The sequence below is a fragment of the Vipera berus genome (assembly GCF_964194415.1).
Source record: "Vipera berus genome assembly, chromosome: 2".
Taxonomy (NCBI): Eukaryota; Metazoa; Chordata; class Lepidosauria; order Squamata; family Viperidae; genus Vipera; species Vipera berus.
In genome coordinates this window covers 58,742,576-58,761,286 of record NC_138203.1, presented here as the reverse complement: position 1 = coordinate 58,761,286, position 18,711 = coordinate 58,742,576, and the positions used below count along the sequence as shown (strand labels likewise).

The following is an 18,711-nucleotide window of genomic DNA, read 5'->3' as shown; positions in this document are numbered from 1 at the left end:
CATCTACTATTTAAAAAAAATAATAAAAGTGGCAGTCTCTCTACAACTTAATTGTCTTGAAATATGGTATTTTTAGCATTATCAGAAACTCTAAGACTAGAGACTGTAGCTCAAAGAAGCTAGGGAATTCCTGAGTTAAGGAAGCCTTAATCATTTGAAATCTTTAATTCAAATGGTTCATTTGGTACACACATTTCTCTTTCAGTAACTCCTCATAGAAAAATATGGCGTGCAGGTTCTTGTATTTGGAGGGGTATTCTTATATCAGGACTTAATGGTCTCTTGAGATGACATCAGTATCTACACTTGTTTTCTTTTCTTTGCAGTGCTGTCAACACATGTTGCAATGCTAAAAAAAAAATCTGAAGCAAACAAGTCCTCCCTAAAAAGTTTTGATTCTGCATGAAAAAGCTCTTTGTAAATCCATAAAACATACTAACAGGTAACCTTACTACAATTCTGCCATTTCCTCTCCTATTTAGGTAGTTGCTTTAACAAGTATCATAATGAAATTGATTACATGTAAATGCACACATTGTCTTTTGTTATCATGCGAGAGCTTGGAAATATCCTGCAGTCCACATATACAAAAGATAAGAGTGGGAAACTGAGTGTGTGAATATCAACATGTTTTAAATTCTTGTATTTCTTAGAAAAAGTTTATAGAGGAGGTATCTGAAAATACCAGAGCCTTGGTGGAGCAGTGGGCTAATGCCTCCTTAAGTAACACCAGCTGCCTGCAATTAAGTGCAGGTTCGCATCCCACCAGGCTCAAGGTTGACTCAGCCTTCCATCCTTCTGAGGTAGGTAAAATGAGGACCCAGATTGTTGGGGGCAATTAAGCTGACTTTGTAGTAATGCTGCTTGGGGTGTGTGTGAAAGCCCTAATAAGCAGGCATATACATAGAATGAAGGCTACTGCTAAGCTTGTAAAGCCGCCCTGAGTCTTCGGAGAAGGGCGGGATATAAATGGAATTAAAATAAAAATAAAAAATAAAAAAAATGATGAATATTTTAAGAAATCCTAATACCATCTTAATGTCTTGGTAATTTTTTAACCCATCTGCTCTACATATAGGAAATCTATATAACAGCTGCATTGAAGTGATGTAAAACCAGCATTATATGAGGACGGCAAGATGCTAGTAAGAACAGCTACTGATAACTTACTTAGTTTTGTTGAAGTTCTGGCACATAATAAAATTACGTTTTTCCATTGTAATATCAAGCAGTATCTCTCCCCCTGGAGTCAGATGGAATTAGTGTTAATGGGTCATGCAATTTATTTTAACTATCATAGATGAATTGCCCTCACGTAAACAAACCCTTATTTCCACTCCTGCTCCCTATTAGGATGACATAATTTGTAAAATTTGATATCCATTAAATACTTGGCATAACTGATGCATAATAAGGCAACAGACAGCAAGTTTTTTGTTCTGTGGTATAAACATGCTGCTTAATAAACCACTATAAAATGCAGCATTCTTGAGCTGCTATATCGCATAAAGCTACCTATAAATAGATCTTTGTACCACTAGAGTATAAAGCAAGGTTGAATCACTGTTTTTTCATTATTACTAGATAAGTGCATCTCCTCCTTATGCATAATAAATGCAATATTTCCCATTAAAGTCATTTAGCATTAATATATTTTAAAGTTACAAATTAAAGCTATCTCTCCTTCAGAAAACACATCATGCTCAGTTACTCCCACGCAATTTCCTTTACAGTTAACAAGCCTATGACTATTTAAGGCCTTGTAAGGCATGTGGTTATTTTTGGATTTCTGTTGCTTTGTGAACATTTTCAACTTTCAGCCTGATTATAAAGAGATTTTGTGATATGCAGAAAATTTAAAAAAGGGTTTCCCCTCCCTACTTTATCTTTGTTATAGAGTGATGCAAAGTATTTGGGCCAGAATACAGTTTACGATACCGATCCAGTAATTAAAGTAAAATGTTTAACACATAAACATTTCAAATTAGATGAATGCTTTGAAGATCAAAGCATTCATTTCTGAGTTGGATTTTTAACCCCCAACTATTGTACCATATTATCTTCTTAAAATATTTCCCTTTACTTCTTTATTTGGATTGGAAAAAAATATGAAACATAAGAGGTGTTACCAATAAAGCATGAAAAAGCGTGGGTCAGAAATCTATGATCCTCAGATGTTACTATCAAACTAAAACACCCAATCCTTCACTATTCACATCTAAGCTGGGACTTGCAGTTCAGTACATCCAAGGTTCAGATCTTAGAAGATAGTGTAATTAGAACACTCACTACTGAGTCACTGAAAGTAAGATTATGTTGATTGTACACAAAACATTGGAGATAGCAAATATTCCCACAAAATATTCTAATTTAGCAAATATTCTTACAAAATATCTGCGTAAATGAAATTAACATTGGGGTAAGAAGAGAGTATATTCAATTAAAGGGACAAAGTTATAGAAGAATATCTTTATTGTCATTGGGTTATCTCACAATGAAATTAAGTGCTGTCCACAGTGCACACTACATACAAGTAAGAACCACAAGTAAAAGCATACATTATATACATACATCCTTCACATTCTATTCACCATTGCACTGCCCCTAATAATGCACTTCAATGTTGCACTATACAGTAGTATTTAATATGGTTACATCTCTGGAATAAAAACTATTTTTAGCCTATTTGTAATAATAGAACTAAAATGAACAACTGAAGAAAATATTACTTCCAATTTAATGTATTGACATACACTTAACTTCAGGTAAGGGACACGGTGGCTCAGTGGGTTAGGACGCTGAGCTTGTCGATCAGAAGGTCGGCAGTTTAGCGGGTCGAATCCCGAATGCCGCGTAACAGAGTGAGCGCCTGTTACTCGTCCCAGCTTCTGCCAACCTAGCAGTTCGAAAGCACGTAAAAATGCAAGTAGAAAAATAGGGACCACTACGGTGGGAAGGTAACAGCATTCCGTGCGCCTTTGGCGTTTAGTCATGCCAGCCACATGACCACGGAGACGTCGTCGGACAAGCGCTGGCTCTTCGGCTTTGAAACGGAGATAAGCACCGGCCCCTAGAGTCGGAAACGACTAGCACGCATGTTGACCTTTTAGTGCTAATTTAGCACAAGAGAGTAGAAGTTCATTTTCTATTGCATATTAAGTATTACTTTATTCAAAATAATACAGTCCATACACAGGGAAAGCTCAATTTTTGCTGCTGGAGGTATTTGTTACTCTCTTACAGCATTACAGGAATCCAAAAAATATTGGTTCCTGATTATCTTGGAAAACAAGGGTGGTGTTTTTTTGGTCTTTCTATCAGTGCAAATGTGATGCATCTTATCCTGTTTGCCTGCCATGCCCCTTCCTATTTCTGGGCTACATAAAGGAAAATGCAAATAGACTGGCCATGCAACAAACTTTCCCTCCTTTTCCCATAGGTACACAGGTACAGTAGTTTCCTACCTAGAGCTCAGTAATGGGTGCAACCTCATCAGCAAGAGATTATGCTGTTTGCTGAGCAAGTCTGTTTTTAGTCATTTCTGTGAGTAAATACTGCATGGTTTCAAATAATGATAGGCACAGTGCTATAGTGCAGACTTTCTGTATGCTGAAGACTAATTGTAGGTAGATTTACAGTATTATAGGAGAAACTGCACAATAATTAAAAGTAGCCTTATTATAAGAGAAAGAAGCAGCCGACAAAAGTATCTTATTGACTTACAGAAATCTGTCATTTAAACTCTGTAATTACAAGCAGGTTCTGACTTCATGAAGTTAATGGTATTCATTACTTATTTTGAGAAGGTAAAAGAGATCACACCAAATGACTATTACATATACAACAGGCAACATTTAGAGACTATCCTTTATATTCTTTAATATTAATTTTTCAACAAATAATTCTTTTACACTATCCATTTGAAATAAACTAGAATACTCTAAAATTACAGCCCTCATCTCCACCCTTTGGAGTAATTGTCTCAGGGTTTTTCCCCCTTTTACCACACTGATTCTGAACTACTGAACTTCTGTCAAGAACTAAATATATCATTAAACATCCATCATGCCACTCACGAATTCCTGAAAGTGATACATTTTTTTCCTACAGTGTTATATAGAATACATTAACTATGAATCTACAGCCCATTTTTTTAATGAAAGTTATTCCAGTTTGGGGCTGCAGTACAGAAATGTACAAAAGAAGCTGCCATATTCAGTAAAATTCATCTATCAGAAATACTAGTAATGATTTCACTAAAGATACTAGCAGCTAAATAAATCTAATCCAAAATTGCTCTGAATTCCCAAATCTTAGAACCTGACCTAAAGTAATGGCTTAAGACTAATGTTCTAATTATATTTGGGAGGGGGAGGGTGTCAGCCTCATTAAAATGAAATGTTTTAATAATAGTCAAAGAAGATTTAAGTGTAAGTAAGGCAGTGTACAATTTACAGTAAGGATTTGTACAAGCTGCTCTGTGTCTGAAGATGAAACATGAATAAATCACACAAGCCAAATAAATTTCACATGTTGCTCCAATACCCCCAAATTTATGGAAATGCCTCCCAATTTTTCTAGTCCCAAAAGTCTTGGAAAGAACTCCTATACCAATATTCACAGCGTGAAGCTATTCTGCATAAGAAATTTTTACCATCAAGACAAAGAATGTGAATATTACAGTAATGGCACTTGTTGATCAGTACTGTGTTATTCTGAGCAAATGCTGTGAAAAATGACCCAAAGAATAATGATCATTTATCTAAGTTCCAAAGAACTATTTTACAAAGTCTAAGTATATATTTACATGATAGCATACAGCCTATGAACCCAGGCTTGTACCCAATTTTCAGCCTAATTTCAAAAGTCATCTGACAAAAGTAATTGGTCCTGGGAAGAGGACCAGTCCACCATCAGGATGTGACTAGAACCCTCCATAGATTACTTTATGTGGTCTATGATGGAGTTTGGTTATCCGTGCTATTATATTCACAACTTCCTGCTCGTTAGAAGAAAGGACAGCATAAGGAGTTATTTTGGGGGGCATATCACATACTATTTCATATACATTAATCCCTTCCCACCGACCACCCAGAAATCTACCTGTGTGCTAATCGATCACAAAAATTTTGACATACATTACTAAATATGTAACCCTAGCTAGGAAAAAAACCTGTATTCTTATTCACTCTCTTCTCTCCTCCCCCCCCCCAGTTCCCCAGCAAGACTGTGGTAGAGCTAGCTGAATCACTCTACACAGCTGGGTGATTAATGAAGTCTATTGTATTCACATCAGCACCATTATTCTGATTAAATCAGAGCTTATGCAAACAGAAAATCACATGGGTGAGGACACACATCTTGTTACCACTGAAATATTTTAAGTCAATTTCTTCAAATGACTATGGCCCTAAATGCTGCGGAAATCTTAAAGCAAAAAGCAAAATAAAATGCTTGAAGTCAAGCAAGGGTTTTCCAACTTTTATACGAATATAAATCCAATTCCTGCTGTTGCAAACTCCCCAGCTCCATGTCAGTCTTGCAAATTGATAAACCTTTTTAAAGGCGCTACCGGTAGTAGTTGTCATCAGAAATGGTTTCATTTGTCTAAAACAGATTTTAAAAATCCCCAAATCGATCCTCCTCAGAAAACGGAGGTCTTGCTTATCTCATCTCAAATTATGACCGTGTCGTCTGGCTAGCACTTTGGAAGACTGCTCTGATTCTTTTCTGTTAGGTCTTGTTGCTAAGGTGCCAGCTGCTCAGCCAGTTCCAGCTGAAATACAGATCTTTCAAGGGGGTACAAAGGGCTTCATTATCTTTTCTTAGAGCACTCATGGAGAGAATGAAGCTCTTGCTGGCCCCCTCTCCCTTGAATAATTCCAGCCACTCAATCATGCCTATTTACATATGAAGAGCCATGGAAGGGAAAGAATCCAACCTGTTTCAAAGTTATACTATCTTCTAGGAGTTGTTCTCAGAAATCAAAGTACTCTTCAGGTCCATTCATTCAGAACCCAGTAACTTAACGTTCTCAACTTTGAAGCATAGGTAAATAATTTCTAAAAGGTTACAATAAGAACATGTAGTTATCAATAATGCTACTCTTAAAGCCAGACACATAATGATGGCATGAAGTTTTTCACCCATAAGATGGCACTTGAAATAGTTTGCAGAAATACTTGAAAACAATTTGCCAGGCAAACTCACACATTACGGGTTTTTTTTTAAAAAACAACCTGAAGCAGAACAATAGAGAAATTATGCTATAGTGACAAAAATGGACTTTTACAGAATGTTTAATTGGTTTCAAAGAGTACCTTTGAAAAACTGTGTTAAAAAACCATAAATTAACAGAGATAACTGTATCAGAGATATTAACCACTTATAGGTAAAGGTAAAGGTTCCCCCGCACATGCGTGCTAGTCGTTTCCGACTCTAGGGGCCGGTGCTCATCTCCGTTTCATAGCCGAAGAGCCAGCGCTTGTCCGAGGACGTCTCCGTGGTCATGTGGCCGGCATGACTAGACGCCAAAGGCGCACGGAACGCTGTTACCTTCCCACCGTAGTGGTCCCTATTTTTCTACTTGCATTTTTACGTGCTTTCGAACTGCTAGGTGGGCAGAAGCTGGGACGAGTAACAGGCGCTCACTCTGTTACGCGGCACTCGGGATTCGACCCGCCAAACTGCCGACCTTCTGATCGACAAGCTCAGCGTCCTAACCCACTGAGCCACCGCATCCCTCATTAACCACTTATAGTACCAGTTAATTTTTACTTGTAGCAGTGGTAAGTGTACAATACAAAGGGAAAGGACCATTTTTCAAGAGAAATAAAGAGTAGAAAGTATATAATTTGGAGGAAAAATAAGAAATATTAGGACCAATGAAATAGAAATATATACATTTTCCTTCACTGACACAGCTGATTGGAAAATACAATCTTAACAACTTAAAATTATCAATAATACTGTAACTTGTTTCAATAATTGGTTCAAAGCAAGAATATTAGTATGTGGCAGGATTTTTAAAACACTATTTGAGTTATCTTAATCATAACTTGGGAAGACTACTTAAAATGTGAGTAAATTATCCTTATAGTCCAGCCTGAACTCTCTTTTAACTATTAAAATATTTATGGGTGTTTTTTCTATGGATTTTCTCAGTCATCCAGGTCATGGTTGTCCCAAAGATGCTTTTTTTTTTAAAGGCAACTTTTCTTGAAGAAGTTTTTGAATGAGAAGCCAAATGTCTTCAAGGAAAAAAACAAAGTCCATTGCCTTTTGAGAAAAAAAGGCTTCTATGGGACATTATGGGTGTTTTCTTCTAACATTAATGCTAAAATTCTGAAATCTTCAAAACTTAAAGCACACACAAATTAGTATCTATTACAATGTATGTATCTTTATCTTTGGAAGAGTTTTTCCATTTCTTTTTTGTCACTATTTTAAAAACACTAAAATAATAAATTAAAACACACATACCACAAGTTAATGCCTACCAGATTAAAGAATGTCCAAATTAATGTTAAGTTAAATGCCATGTAAATTCTAATTTGGATAGCACAAGAATAACTATGGAGAATCTTCTTAGATATTTGTCTTTGATCAGAAATTAGGAAGTCTTATTTTAGCCTTTCCAAAACCCTTATGGTTGTAAAGTTCTTGAAGCTTGGTTTATCCTTATCTCTATTCAATAATATCAAAACTGACAAACATTCTTAGGTTCCAGGGTTGTTTAAACTGTTAACAAAACTAAACTTTAGTTGAAACAAATGCTTAAGAGGTTATTGAAAAATATAAGGCAGTCCATTAAGCTCAGAATATATCCGAGAAATTGTTTATTATGCAAATCACAAATGTACAAGCCTGATTGAATCCCACTTCACCACAGGAGTTATGCTTTTTGTTACAGGAAGGTATAACTTAAGTGTCATTTCTAAGATTTCCACTAATGGTAGCAAAAAATGTTTCCAGTTTGAATTTGGGAGTCTCTCTTCCTACACTAAGGTTCATAGGGAAAGAAAGATAAGGGAATTTATTTCTACTAAAAGCAATTAACATGTGTCTAAATCTCTAACTGATCCAATTTCTTATCATAGTTCTGCTTTGTTTTTTAACAATTCACCAAATTATAGATGGGTTAAAATCTAAATATTTTTACAATAATTTATCACTCATATTTTTAAATTTTAATATATACTGATACCCACATCTACAGGTAATCTATTGGATTTATAAATAACTAATGATTGACTGGTAGATCCAACAGTCCTGTTAAAGCACAAGTACAGATGGCTGTGAACATCCCTGCAGATTATGTTGTTACAGATGGTTGTATCTTATTAGCACTCTAATGGGCCTCTAACAGCAAAAAAATCAATTAATCTATAAAGCACACTTTTAATAAATGACCATTCCATTCTCCACAAATATATTTGCATTTATTGCATCTCTAATTCAGTATTTTCCTTAAATATTTTCTCTTAAGAGTTTTTGTGTTTAAATTTTGTTATCACCTTGGGAATGATATTGCATGAGTTGTCTTGTGATAAAATCTAACAGATGTTTGAATTCAGGGTTCTTTAAATTCATCCTATATCCAATGCACATTATATCCAAGCTGTAACCGATAAGGAATTTAAATGGTTATAGTTCTGTGCTACACATTCTGATTAGTGCATATTTACCTTCATGTTAAACAGATGTACAGATATCTAGGAATTTGGACCAAGCCCCTTTTCTGGACAAAGAAAATCTTAAAGATGTGTACACAATGAATTTTATTTCATTATTTTAGGGATATGGAGGCCTATCTTCATTCTGTGTATGATGGTGTCTTAGCATTTGTAAAATTAGTCTAAAATAGAACTTAAGCTTTTCTTCACAGTCAAATGGTATCATTGGTAAGTGGAAATCGCATGCGGTTTCCTCCTCAGAGCAGCAAATCTGATTAAATTCCAGCTCTGCTAATGTACAAAAAATTGCTACAAATATAACTTTGCAATTGAACATTAGAAGTTCCCATTGAAAAGAAATTCTGCTTCATTTCACCTTCCAGCTACGTCCTGATTTCTTTTCTTTTATTAGATGCTAAGACAGTATTTTCTCTTTGTGCCTTCTTTTAACAATGAACAGCCAGTGTTTGTACCTCAGACTTAGGAACTAGTGGTTTTTTTTAATCTTAATTTGGCCAAAATTAAATTAAATTTTAAATTGGCCCAGAAGAAAACTAACACAAACTAAGGATGAGAATTTGATACTGTTGGGATGCTCAGATTTTTTTGGGGGGAAGCATATACCACCTCCCCTTTAACTGGGTAACCAGTGGGAGGGCTGACCTCTCACCCAGTATTTTTCGTGTTATAAGACTAGGGAAACTAAAAAGAAAAATGGAAATTCACCAGTGTGCCACATTTGAAGATGTGCCACAGTTTTGAAAATGAACAAATGCTTTAGATGTAAAATGAGAATGATTGTTGTTGTTAGTTGCAAAATTGTGTCCGACCCATCACGACCCCATGGACAACATTCCTCCAGGCCTTCCTGTCCTCTACCATCTTCTGGAGTCCATTTAGGCTCACACCTACTGCTTCAGTGACTCCATCCAGCCACCTCATTCTCTGTCGTCCCATTCTTCTCTTGCCCTCAACCTCTCCCAGCATTAGGCACTTCTCCAGTAAATCCTTCCTTCTCATTACATGGCCAAAGTATTTGAGTTTCAACTTCAGGATCTGGCCTTCTAAAGAGCAGTCAGGGTTGATCTCCTCTCGGACTGACCGGTTTGATCGCCTTGCAGTCCAAGGGACTCGCAAGAGTCTTCTCCAGCACCATAGTTCAAAGGCCTCAATTCCTTGATGCTCAGCCTTTCTTATGGTCCAACTTTCACAGCCATACATTACAACTGGGAAGACCATAGCCTTGACTATACGCACTTTTGTTGACAGGGTGATGTCTCTGCTTTTTAATGTGCTATCTAGATTTGCCATGGCTTTCCTCCCAAGGAGCAAGCTTCTTTTAATTTCTTGGCTGCAGTCCCCGTCTGCGGTGATCTTGGAGTCCAGGAAAATAAAATCTGTCACTAACTCCATTTCTTCCCCATCTATTTCCCAGGAATTGAGAGGGCCGGATGCCATGATCTTGGTTTTCTTAATGTTTAGTTTCAACCCAACTTTTGCACTCTCCTTCTTCACTCGCAACAAGAGGCTCTTTAGTTCCTCTTCACTTTCTGCCATTAGAGTGGTATCATCTGCATATCTTAGGTTGTTGATATTTCTCCCGGCAATCTTAATTCCAACTTTTGATTCATCTAGCCCTGCCTTTCTCATGATGTGCTCTGCATATAAGTTAAACAGGCAGGGTGATAGTATACAGCCTTGCTGGACTCCTTTCTCAATTTTGAACCAATCAGTGGTTCCGTGTCCAGTTCTCACTGTTGCTTCTTGACCCACATATAGGTTTCTCAAGAGACAAATAAGATGGTCTGGTACTCCCATTTCTTTAAGAACTTGCCACAGTTTGTTGTGATCCACACAATCAAATGCTTTAGCATAGTCAATCAAGGAGAAGTAGATGTTTTTCTGGAACTCCCTAGCTTTCTCCATGATCCAGCGTATGTTGGCAATTTGATCTCTAGTTCCTCTGCCTCTTCGAAATCCTGCCTGTACTTCTGGTAGTTCTCGATCCACATACTGCTGGAGTTTAGCTTGCAGGATTTTAAGCATAACTTTACTAGCATGTGAAATGAGTGCAATGGTGCGATAGTTTGAACATTCTTTGGCACTGCCTTTCTTTGGAATTGGAATGTAAACTGATCTTTTCCAATCCTGTGGCCACTGTTGAGTTTTCCAAATTTGCTGGCAAATTGAGTGTAGCACTTTTACTGCATTGTCTTTTAAGATTTTGAATAGCTCAGCTGGAATACTGTCACCTCCACTAGCTTTGTTGTGGCTCAGCTTTCCTAAGGCCCATTTCACTTCACATTCTAGAGTGTGTGGTTCAAGGTCAGTGACCACCTCATCATGGTTATCAGGGACGTTAAGCTTGTTCTTGTATAGTTCTTCTGTGTAATTTTGCCACCTCTTCTTAATCGCTTCTGCCTCTGTTAGGTCCCTGCCATTTTGGTCCTTTATCATGCCCATTTTTGCATGAAACGTTCCCTTCATCTCTCCAATTTTCTTGAAGAGATCTCTAGTCCTCCCTATTTTATTGTTTTCTTCTATTTCTTTGCACTGTTCATTTAAGAAGGCATTCTTATTTCTTCTAGCTATTCTCTGCATTCAATTGGGTGTATCTTTCTTTTTCTCCCTTGCCTTTCGCTTTCCTCCTTTCCTCAGCTATTTGCAAAGCTTCTTCAGACAGCCATTTGCTTTCTTGCATTTCTTTTTCTTTGGGATGGTTTTAGTTGCTACTTCTTCTACAATGTTGCGAACCTCCGTCCATAGTTCTTCAGGCACTCTGTCTATCAGATCTAATTCCTTAAATTTATTTGTCACCTCTATTTTATATTCGTCAGGGATATGATTTAGTTCATACCTGAGTGGCCTAGCGCTTTTCCCTACTTTCTTCAGTTTAAGCCTAAATTTTGCAACGAGAAGCTCAGGGTCTGAGCCACAGTCAGCTCCTGGTCTTGTTTTTACTGACTGTATAGAGCTTCTCCATCTTTGGCTGCAGAGCACATAGTCAATCTGATTTCTGTGTTGACCGTCTGGTGATGTCCATGTGTAGAGCCGTCTCTTGGGTTGTTGGAAAAGAGTGTTTGCTATCACCATCGTATTCTCTTGACAAAATTCTATCAGCCTGTGCCCTGCTTCATTTTGTAGTCCCAAGGCCAAATTTGCCTGTTATTCCGCTTATCTTTTGGCTTCCTACTTTAGCATTCCAATCCCCCATGATGATAAGGACATCATTTATTGGTGTTAGTTCTATAAGGTGCTGTAGGGCTTCATAGAACTGGTCAATTTCATCCTCTTCAGCACCGGTGGTTGGGGCATAAACTTGGACTACTGTGATATTTTAATAGTTTGCCTTGGATTCGAACTGACATCATTCTGTCATTTTGGGGATTGTATCCCAGTATTGCTTTTCCTACTCTTTTATTGACTATGAAGGCTACTCCATTTCTTCTGAGGGATTCTTGCCCGCAGTAGTATACCTGATGGTCATCTGAATTAAATTCACCCATTCCTGTCCATTTTAGCTCGCTGATTCCTAAGATGTCGATGTTCAGTCTTGTCATCTCTTGTTTGACCACGTCCAGCTTTCCTTGATTCATGGATCTTACATTCCAGATTCCTATGGAGAAAAAATCTTTACAGTATCGGACTTTCCTTTCACCACTAGATACATCCACAGCTAAGCGTCCTTTTGGCTTTGGCCCAGTCGCTTCATTCTTTTTGGCGCTACTAGTACTAGCCCTCTGCTCTTCCCCAGTAGCATATTGGACGCCTTCCGACCTGAGTGGCTCAACTTCCAGCGTCATATCTTTTTTCCTTTTGGCACTGTCCATGGGGTTTTCATGGCAAAGATACTGGAGTGGGTTGCCATTTCCTTCTCCAGTGGATCACGTTTTGTCAGAACTCTCTGCTATGACCTGTCTGTCTTGGGTGGCCCTCCACAGCATAGCTCATAGCTTCATTGAATTACGCAAGCTCCTTCACCACGACAAGGCAGTAATCCATGAAGGGGGAGAATAATGACAGATGACTGAATTTTTGCAACAAAAAATGAATATTTTTTAAAAGAATATTTTAGATTAGAACATTAGTTTTGCTCACAGGACACTGATGCAGATAGTGCATTTTTTATTTATTTATATTTGAAATATAATTTGCAAATATCAAACTATTTTTTTAGCACCAGGATTTTATGAAGAAACAGCACTGAATAAACAAACATAGCTTTAAAAAAACAGTTATTCTTTACAGTTAGCATTAAGGCTAAAGTTATACATGAGGGAAAATATGCCTATCCATAGCTGGAAGGCAAGATTGTCCGTGAAGCATGTTCAAATAACTGATTCTAAAGTCAACTTGCAAACACATCAGAGCAAGATGCCAGAATGAATAATTTTGACAACTGTTTGGAAGCCTCATTTTGGTTATGACTACTAGTTCAGATCTCATGATCTCCTAGTTTTTCTACAACTCTGTCAAACTAACAGAGCTATTATTTGTTCTGTCCTAGACAGCCATTTTTATGCACTGATTGGGACAATGACTTTCACTTTAGTAGCTGGATGTTAAGGCAGGAGTAGATCTGCTTTTTATTCAATATTTTGACAAAACAGTCCTTTTCTCTTTATTTTCTAAAAAATACAAATCGATAACAATTAAAAAGTAAAAAATGACACTTTTACATTAAATGTTATAATTCTTTAGTTCCTTATTCCTGATATTCAGCTAAATTACACCTGTTGTGACACAACATAAGTTATCACCGAAGAGTTCCTTTTAAAAGAAATATTGAGATATATGATGAGATCCGACCTTCTATGGACAATTGAATTGGTCCTCTCATTCCAAAAAACAGGCAACACAAACCTAGAAACATGTATGTTTCTACATTTTAGGTCAGGATACTATAAATAATGCTAGTGGGGAAACAGAAGATTTAATTACTGTCAAAAGTAATTCATTCAATTAACTGAAGGTCATGAAGCACCTGGACCTTCTGTCAATTTTGGTTTGTATTATATATGAATATTAATAAGGATGTTCTTATTGTAGAAACAGAAGATATATTGCATATCATAATTCCAACATACTGCTTTTGAAAGGTTCATTACCTGAGGGATACTTGAAGCACTATTTAGAAATTCATGAAAGAATGCCATGGAACCAGGTCTAATTTTTTACGGTAAGGTTAAATTCCTTGCCATGCCTTGATGAGCACAGTACCATGATAAATGTACTTTCCCATCTGTTCTTGCTATTTAATTGAATAATTTGCAGAATTAAAAGTAAATAGTTCTTCTTTAACCAACAAATACATACTGCAGAGTTTAGTAATACTCAGGCCCTCTTTTCTTTTACTGAAAAGCCTACACTGAGGAAGCACTGTAGAAAAAGCATTGCATTAATACATCAATACACAAAGTACTGCTTTGAAAGGCTACAAAACACAAAAGTGTGAAATTGTTTTGTGTGAAAAAGATGCCTAAAGAATAAGTCTATCAAGTGCAGGTACTAAGCTAGAAATAACATCACATAGACTGAAAATGATGAAGTTTATTCTTTGTCTGGGAACATGAATTCAAGATTTAAATGATTTCAATCCTGCATATTTGTATTTCCCATCAGTAAATCAAGAGGAAACAAAGGTCCAAGTGAACTTAACTAGACCGAAGTAGCTTTCTAGGACATGCTTCAGGCTTAGATGAGGAAATTTCTGATCCTTTCCCACAGAAGACCCAATGACTTCAATATTTTGTGAAGAAAAACATTCCAATACTTAAATAAACAACTTTAAAGACAAAAGAAAGACCAAAATTAAAGGACTTTTCCTCTTTTAAGTGGAGTATTACCATAAATGCTATTAAAATTTACATTCAAAGGGACATACAATTATTATTTTTATTTTATTTATTTAAGATACTGTATATTATACAAAAGTAGTTATTAAGGTCTCTCAAGACATGGGTTATGAGATGGGCTGCCCACATAAGTCTTTTAAATAAATAAAATAAATGAATAATAATAATAAAATTTTCCCCAACAATGTAATCATCTGCTTTATCTTCAGGTGCTTTTAAAGCTCAGTTGATTTCTCCTTAGGTATATGTCACACTGTCTTCTAGACAGGTCTTTAGTCTTCTATAGACTAAAAACTACATAGCCTAGATTCTTCCATTTTTTATTCATTTGTCAAATAATAAATTGTTCATGTAATTTAAAATATAGTAAAAATATTTACATTTTTTTAAATATTTCATTTAAAATGATTTCAAAGTACATCTTTAAAATATACAAATATATTTATGTACAAATATTTATATTTAAATATAATGAAAATGGGAGAGTGAAAAATAATGGATTAGACAAATATACATAAAAAGAATAAAGCCCTCAAAGTAGCTGTAAAGTACATTCGCTGTGGGAAAGAAGCAAGTTGCATTTAAGTAACATGGTGTTATAAGCTCTCAGTTAACTTTTCCAGCTGTTGGCATAATCGCATGGCTCTTTATGTGTAGAAGAGCAAACAGTTTGTTCTCTTTAAATCTCTCCTCAATCTCTCTGCTCTGTTGGTGGGGAAAAGGTTTGGCAAAGGAGAGATGTCTACAGAAATTGCTTGCTTCCCTTTCCCCTCCCCACACCCACAAGAGGGGAGAGATGGAAGAGAATGAGATTTCAAGAGAATACTGTCAGCAGGTTGCCCCAAGTTGCCAGTGTGATCTCACTTCCTTCAAGAATAGCAAATAGCTTACTTTTTTGCAATCCCTCTCTTCAATATCTTTGCCCTGCAAGAAGGAAAAGAAAGAACTGCAGATCAGACACAGGATATGTGCTGACGATAATGACGAGCAGGGATGCAGCAAATATTGCAATTGGTTGTAAAGGGGCCATAATGTTATTTTTAAGCACTGTAATAACTCTGAAGACTTGCTAAATGAATGGTCAGTAAGTGAGGATTACCTGTCATAACTTCAGAACAAGCGACATTCATCATGCCTGTTTAGAAAGGACAGGAATATAAAACACTTAGCAACATCCAAAGAAGCACCTTAGGAAGTTACTAAAGGATGTTGAGAGTGACAGACTTGCTTAGTAAGTTGAATTCAGAGATCAAACAGGAAAATATCAAACACAGATTGTTAACCTCCTTAAATCTGCCGAAAAAGCAACTAAGGTGCTAATGGTTGTATATCAACAAAGATGCAGCAAGACTGTGGTTGGAAAAGATGGGTGAATAGATCTATATTAAAAAGAGTGTGCGCAAATACTCAACCTAATTCTTCACATAAAGTTATGTTTAATATGCTACATAGAAGAATGGAACCATATTTGAAAAGAGAAATGCCAAATGTAGAGACAAGATGTCAAAATAATCAAGAAACTTGAGATAATGTCAACCAGCATGTTTAGTGATTTTATATGGAAAACAAAAAACTGAAGGCAGGGTGTAATTTTATCTTCTTAGGTTCAAAAACAGATAATGAGAATAATAAGATGTTTTGTTAAAAGACGACTAACAACACAACAAGCCACTGAATAACTACCTAATTTGCATCGCTCACGATTCATTTCCAATGAAGGAATGCAATATGGAAGGTTTTTATATACAGGGGACGACTGACTTCATAAGATCCTTGCACTCCAGTATTCATAGAAAATCCAGAGTGGGAGAGTGCTACAGCCACCATTTTGTGGTCAGTGGTTACCCTTTTTAGCATCTTGGATAGAAAAAAAACGAGTGAATAATCCACAGTGATTTTTACAGAACAAACTGCATTCATCCCTTCTTTCTAACAGCCCTATTTAACGGCTTCAATATCTTATTCCATTCCAGGGTGCCCTTGTACCCATACTGAGTTCCCTTACAGGTAGTCTTCAACCTATGACTGGTCGCTTAGTGACTCTTTGAAGATATGACAAACTTTTAAAAAGCTACATATGGTCCCTCCTCCAGGTTATGACTGCTATCCCACCTCCCCAGTCACTGGATTTTGGGAGATCACATTTATGACCAGTTGCAGCATTCTGCAGTCATATGACCACAATTTGCATTTTTTTTTTTGCTGTTTCCCAGCAAAATGGCAAAAAAAAAATCCTATTGGATATGCTGGACCATATGGTTCATTTAATGGCCACAATGACCTGCTTTGCAATCATAAAATCAAGTCCAGTAGTCAAATTGGTGCCATGACTGCAATAACTTATAATCAAGATTCCGGGATCCATTGTGGTCATAAATTGAGGACTACCTGTACTAGGATTAATGCTCACTCAGACTAACATCTTGAAAGAGTAACTGAAACTGTTTGTTAGTTGCTGAATCAGACTTGGATGTCTGCAGTGGACTTTTCCTATTTCTTACTCATACATTTCATTTTACCTTTATTACACAAAGACATTCAAAACCACAAAATATTCTCAACACAGCAAATTACACAACAGAGTAAAAACCTAATAATTACTATAAACAGTAAGACTGAATCTGAAAACAAACCAAAAATTTAAAAAGTGACACAAAACTAATTAACTCTGGGGCATACTTCTGTCAACCTGTGTAACTAAACAAAAATTTATTTTATTTTATTTTATTTATTAGATTTATATACCGCCCTTCTCCCGAGGGACTCAGGGTGGTGTACAGGGAAATTAAAATATTACAAAAGCTAAAAATAGATTAAATTAAATTTAGCCCCAACAAAATAAATTAAATTATGAAATTTAAAACCCCAATCCCTCAGTCCAGGCCGGCAAGCTCGAATAACCAGGTTTTCAGGTCACAGCGAAAAGAGCGAAGGTCGGGAGCCATCCGGAGCTCCACAGCTCTAAGAATTACGTTTTTCTTAACATTGATTATGAAAGTTAGATCCCAATCTAAATATTTCATGGAGAATTGATTAAAAGCAATAATCTAATTACATTATAGAAATTGCAAAAGAATCCTACACGATTTAGTAATTTTGGTGTTTCATAAATGACTCCAGATTAAGCATCTTTCAATTCAATAATAGAGATCGAAGTGGTGAAAAGATGGGTTTTTACACGTTCTCGCTATGTTTGCTTACTGATAATGATTCACACTTTATGAAATAAAATTAATAAAGCTATAAGACTGATAGTTTACTAAGTTATTTGAAAGGAAAGTTCAGCAGCCATTCCACCAGACTGCACCAGTCTGTAGTTATGTTAGGTGTGTGTCATGTATGTGTTCACTTTCAGAGTGTGCAACTAAATTTCATTTTTGATGTGTGCTGTTGTGCCTACAGTAAAAAAAAGACAATAAAGCTTATCTTATCTTATCTTATCTTATCTTATCTTATCTTATCTTATCTTATCTTAAGCTATATGTTTAGTCTTTACAGATAAAACACAGGATAGAAATACTGGAAATAAATGGATAAAATGAAATCATTAATAAAAAGGGTACATTCTGGTAATTACATCTGAAGTATTAGCCAGTAATATTTAAGTAAATTTTACTTAATTTACTCATGCTCAGTCATTAATGTAACTATATAATTAATATCAATCATGTTATATTTAATGCTGTTATTAACTACCATAATTAACTATTAATAATTTATGTTCTGTCATTTTACCATAATTTGAATCATTTGACATTAATATTTAAATATGAAGAAAAGGAGATTACAGTACATATTGCGATCAGCTTCCCTCTCAGGGTTTTGTATTTGGCAGACAGGGAATATTAGAAATTGGATTTGTGAAAAAAAGGCTGTATCAGTCTTTATATGTCATATATGACTGAGGCCTCCTATGGAAACTACTTAAAACACACATATTCTTATAAATAGACATACACATATAAAGCAAGCTGAATTATCTTTAGGTATTTTTGTTCTTCCAGCTATCAAACCTGTTTGTAACCACTCTCCCAGCCTTTAATACCTTCTGACCAGGCAGTCTATGCTGTCATGTCCCAATGAGATCTACCTTCTAGAACAGAGGTCCCTAACCTCTGGTCTGTGGACCAGCACTGGTCCACAGCATGCCAGCAGCCGGGCTACACAAACAAGCAAAGCCC

At 36.2% G+C, this 18,711-nt stretch overlaps 1 protein-coding gene across 2 annotated transcripts in view; it reads right to left on the bottom strand.

The window, feature by feature from the left end:
* The window catches only part of CDC42SE2 (CDC42 small effector 2), a 68,310-nt gene that overhangs the window by 30,441 nt on the left and 19,158 nt on the right, over positions 1-18,711 (bottom strand). The gene's annotated exons all lie outside the window — the stretch shown is intronic.